The following is a 6,000-nucleotide window of genomic DNA, read 5'->3' on the forward strand; positions in this document are numbered from 1 at the left end:
CACTAGTGGTTCCCCTACATATTCACTGTCGAGTAAGACGTGTTCTCAAGGCTCGAATTCCTCTCCCCACTCTTGTAATTCAACGTAGCGCCATACGGTCCACTCGCTACCTCTGCCGCCTTGAAAACCAGCTCGGTGCTCACTCCCGGCTTATTCTGCAGCACTGGTTAACGCAGCGACTTGATTTCGTATATCTGCCGAGTGTTAGTAAACGTAAAATATGGAAAAATAAATACCCATCAAAACATGGGTTTTGGGGGTTTGAAACAAAATTCCAGTTTTGGAAATAACTAACGATGTTGTGACTCATAGGTGTTATCCCGCACGGCCTGGGGCGTCTTGTCACGGTCTGGACGGCTCCCTCCGTCGGAGGTTCGAGTCCTCCCTCGGGCATGGGTATCTGCGTTGTCCTTGGCGTAAGTTAGTTTAAGTTAGATTAAGTAGTCTATAAACTTGGGGACCGATGACCTGCGCAGTTTGATCCCATAAGACCTTACAACAAATTTTAAGTTTGTAGTCTGCACGTTTTGGTCTTTGCTTCTTTACTATGCAGTAAACTTAATTTTTTTCTTCTCAAATTTCAAAACAGATATAGAATCTCATCATAAGCCATTTTAAACAAAAGCTTTTGTCTCTTTCTTTAAATGATCTAGTTAAATTTACAGTTTTGGATAAGTATCAGAAGCAAACTGACTTTCAGTTTTTAAACCTCCACATAATATTTCATTTTATTTCCCACGTTCTCGTAATGTACATAACCATTACTTGTTTAAACATAGTTAAACAATCGCCACAAAGTAACACAGAATAGATCATATTTCAAATTCAAATTTACAAACAAGAAATATGAAATTCGAAACCTTCACTTTGTCTGTTTGCATGCGACGGAAACGGGACTTCCCGGTGCTGTTTTCTCAGCTGAGGATCCGTGGTGCATACAGCCCGAATGGGATGGTCCCACAGATTCTCGACTGGGTTTAAATCTGGGGAAATTGGTGGCCATGGAGTACGGTAAAGTCATCTTGGTACTCCTCGAACCACGTACAATGTGAGATGTGTGACACGTTGCATTGCCCTGATGGTAGATGCTGTCATGCCGAGGAAGATGAAACGGCATGAAGGAGTGAATATGGCCCCAGGGATAGACTCATACTTGCGTTGATCCATTGTGCCTTCCAAGATGACGAGATCTCTCACGTAACCTCACTAAAACATTTCCCAAACCGTAACACACCCTCTTCCATCCTCAACTCTTCCGACGATTGTTACAGCATGTTCGCTTCCAACGTTTCACGCTGTAAACGTCAACAGCCGTCTATTAAACATGATTCATCTGAAAATATCACCTGATGCCATTCAGTGGACGTCCAGTTTCAGTACTGGAATGATAATTGCAGTCTTCAGCACCGTTGAACATCAGTGGACGTGGGTGCATGAAGCAGTCGCCTGCGGCAGAGGCCCATAAACAGCGAAGTTCGCTGACCGGTCATTGAGGAGACGCGGCTGCTGGCCTCCTGGTCAATTTGTATGGTCAACAGATGAACTTCTGTTTGCCCATACACATCTCCGCAGCTCTCATCCACCCCTGTCATGTATGTTCCGTTGTTTTGGAAAGCGCCATGCCTTAACCATGGCTCCACGCAAACAGTTTACAAAATTATCCGTTTCGGCAATGCTTCCACCCTTGACGTGAAAGTCAATAATGATGATCTTTTGAACGTTTGATAAATGACTACAACTGCATTATTTTCCGCCTCCCCCCCCTCCAGCATACTTTATACGAGTATACCCTCAACTGATCGAGCTACCATTTGCGTTGTGAATGGTCATTGCATGTAGATGTCGAACATAGGAGTTGCTCACATTAACGTAAATGGACCATGTATTTAGCTCAAATGGCATTACCTTGCATTGGCAACATCTGCCCCTGTACACAGCAGCTGTGTACTGTTTGAAGTTTTCTGACAACTGAATCTGCTGGTAGCCAACCATCAAATCGAGACTGGGCAGTTGGCCCTTCATATTTCTCTAGTAGCTGTTCAGGGCCTGTGGTCTGTTATTCTGAGGCTCAATATTTTTATTTAACTGTCTAGAGTCTAATGTAGCTCTCAACAGTCTAACCTTCCTTGTCACATATTCTAAGTGGTTGCAGTATTGACTTATCAATCTCTGTACAATTTGCAAACTCAGCATCCTTTAAATTTTTCTCTATTGTATCCCTTGTTGATAACTGTATCCTTTGCAGTTCCAGCTTAAACAGCTGGTGTGGTTTAAGTTTAAATTCATAAGGCACTTCCCTCATTTTCCCCATGTTACCACGGTTATGTAATTTATAAGTATATCCGTCAACTCCCTTTTCCTAGCACAGTCCATTACGTTAATTTTACTCACTTTAACCATTATATCGTCATTTGACACTTGGGCAGATGTGGACTCTGACCACAATCTATTTGTTATGAACCGTAGATTAAAACTGAAGAAACCGCGAAAAGGTGGGAATTTAAGGAGATGGGACCTGGATAAACTGAAAGAACCAGAGGTTGTACAGAGTTTCAGAGAGAGTATAAGGCAGCAATTGTCAGGAATGGGGGAAAGAAATACAGTAGAAGAAGAATGGGTAGCTTTGAGGGATGAAATAGTGAAGGCAGCAGAGGATCAAATAGGTAAAAAGACGAGGGCTAGTAGAAACCCTTAGCTAACAAAAGAAATATTGAGTTTAATTGATGAAAGGAGAAAATATAAAAATGCAGTCAATGAAGCAGGCGAAAAGGAATACAAACGTCTCAAAAAGGAGATCGACAGGAAGTGCAAAATGGCTAAGCAGGTATGGCTAGAGGACAAATGTAAGGATGTAGAGGCTTATCTCACTAGGAGTAAGATAGATACTGCCTACAGGAAAATAAAGAGACCTTTGGAGAAAAGAGAAACACTTGCATGAATATCAAGAGCTCAGATGGAAACCCAGTTCTAAGCAAAGAAAGGAAAGCAGAAAGGTGGAAGGAGTATATAGAAGGTCTATACAAGGGCAGTGTACTTGAGGACAATATTATGGAAATGGAAGAGGATGTAGATGAAGATGAATTTGGAGATATGATACTGCGTGAAGAGTTTGGCAGTGCACTGAAAGATCTGAGCCGAAACAAGGCCCCGGGAGTATACAAAATTCCATTAGAACTACTGACGGCCTTGGGAGAGCCAGTCCTGACAAAACTCTACCATCTGGTGAGCAAGATGTATGAGACAGGCGAAATACCCTCAGACGTCAAGAAGAATGTAATAATTCCAATCCCAAAGAAAGCAGGTGTTGACAGATGTGAAAATTACCGAACTATCAGTTTAATAAGTCACAGCTGCAAAATGCTAACGCGAATTCTTTACAGACGAATGGAAAAACTGGTAGAAGCCGATCTCGGGGAAGATTAGTTTGGATTCCGTAAAAATGTTGGAACACGTGAGGCAATACTGACCCTACGACTTATCTTAGAAGAAAGATTAAGAAAGGACAAACCTACATTTCAGGCATTTGTAGACTTAGAGAAAGCTTTTGACAATGTTGATTGGATTACTCTCTATCAAATTCTGAAGGTGGCAGGGGTAAAATACAGGGAGCGAAAGGCTATTTACAATTTGTACAGAAACCAGATGGCAGTTATAAGAGTCGAGGGGTATGAAAGGGAAGCAGTGGCTGGGAAGGGAGTGAGACAGGGTTGTAGCCTAACCCTGATGTTATTCAATCTGTATATTGAGCAAGCAATAAAGGAAACAAAAGAAAAGTTCGGAGTAGGTACTAAAGTCCATGGAGAAGAAATAAAAACTTTGAGGTTCGCCGATGACATTGTAATTCTGTCAGAGACAGCAAAGGACTTGGAAGAGCAGTTGAACGGAATGGACAGTGTCTTGAAAGACGGGTATTAGATGAACACCAACAAACGCAAAACGAGGATATTATGGAATGTATTCGAACTAAGTCGGGTGATGCTGAAGGAATTAAATTAGGAAATAAGACATTTAAAGTAGTAAAGGAGTTTTGCTATTTTTGGAGCAAAATAACTAATGATGGTCGAAGTAGAGAGGATATAAAATGTAGACTGGCAATGGCAATGAAAGTGTTTCTGAAGAAGAAAAATTTTTAGCATTGAGTATAGATTTAAATGTCAGGAAGTTGTTTCTGAAAGTATTTGTAGGGAGTGTAGCCGGTTGGTCGGATATGTTGTGAGACATCGAGGGATCACCAATTTAGTATTGGAGGGCAGCGTGGAGCGTAAAAATCGTAAAGGGAGACCAAGAGATGAATACACTAAGCAGATTCAGAAGGATGTAGCTGCAGTAGGTACTGGGAGATGAAGAAGCTTGCACAGGATAGAGTAGCATGGAGAGCTGCATCAAACCAGTCTCAGGACTGAAGACCACAACAACAACAACAACAACTGGTGATCTTCAATGTAATGTACTATGATGCAATCTTCTCTGCGCATCATTTATTTTTTTCTCTCTACAAGCAATTTTGAAACTTTTTGCTCGAATTCTTTTCCTGACGAGAAAAACAGACGTCACACATTAATACCGCACAATGACAATCCTTCATCATCTTGAAAAATCTATGCATATAATTGTGGATTTGTCTTCCCCAAGAGTCAATGAACAGAAGAAATTTTTTCTGTTACACGTAGGATTTCATCACACCAGTCAAACCTTTTTTGCAAAATTCTGTTGCAAGTTTCCCGCATTTTGACAAAGGAATGACGACTTTCTAACATTTTGCAGCATACTGATCCACCATTTTTTGAATCAAATGGTTCAAATGGCTCTGAGCACTATGGGACTTAACATCTGTGGTCATTAGTCCCCTAGAACTTAGTACTACTTAAACCTAACTAACCTAAGGACATCACACACATCCATGCCCGAGGCAGGATTCGAACCTGCGACCGTCGCAGTCGCGCGGTTCCGGACTGAGCGCCTAGAACCGCGACACCACCGCAGCCGGCATTTTTTTCTTTTTTTTTTTTTTTTTGAATCCTCGGTCCAATCTCCAGTACTCTCTCTTCGGCATTTGTAGACTGTTGGCAACAATTTTGGTTCAAATGGCTCTGAGCACTATGAGACTTAACAGCTATGGTCATCAGTCCCCTAGAACTTAGAACTACTTAAACCTAACTAACTTAAGGACATCACACAACACGCAGTCATCACGAGGCAGAGAAAGGCAACAATTTTGCAGAAAGATTCATAGGATACTGCACTACGTACCAGTGGGTTATTTTATTTATATTTTGGTTTCTTTGCATAATAATGTGAAAATTGACAATAAACAAAGTTTCCGTTTGTGGATTTGGCCCCGCGACCCTCGGATTACCATTGTGTACTCTCTCTGCTGCGCCAACTGCTGCCTGGAAACTTCGGAAACATAAAAGGCTCACACCTCACCTGAACAGTGTCGAAAGGTCTATTTCTTACAAACGCTTCGCCATCTGGAGCTCCCACTTCTGTCACTCTCGTTTCTCGCCAGGCCCTCCATGTACGATGAATTTGGACGAAATCGGTGATGACTAGTAAGCACGCTCCCCTTGTTAGGGGGCTGTTGTTGTTGTTGTGGTCTTCAGTCCTGAGACTGGTTTGATGCACCTCTCAATGCTACTCTATCCTGTGCAAGCTTCTACATCTCCCAGTACCTACTGCAGCCTACATCCTTCTGAATCTGCTTAGTGTATTCATCTCTTGGTCTCCCTCTACGATTTTTACCCTCCACACTGCCCTCCAATGCTAAATTTGTGATCGCCTGATGCCTCAGAACATGTAATACCAACCGATCCCTTCTTCTTCTCAAGTTCTGCCACAAACTACTCTTCTCCCCGATTCTATTCACTACCTCCTCATTAGTTACGTGATCTACCCATCTAATCCTCAGCATTCTTCTGTAGCACCACATTTCAAAGGCTTCTGTTCTCTTCTTGTCCAAACTATTTATCGTCCATGTTTCACTTCCATTCATTGCTACAC

The sequence above is a fragment of the Schistocerca cancellata genome, chromosome 2, assembly GCF_023864275.1.
Source record: "Schistocerca cancellata isolate TAMUIC-IGC-003103 chromosome 2, iqSchCanc2.1, whole genome shotgun sequence".
In the NCBI taxonomy this organism is placed as follows: Eukaryota; Metazoa; Arthropoda; class Insecta; order Orthoptera; family Acrididae; genus Schistocerca; species Schistocerca cancellata.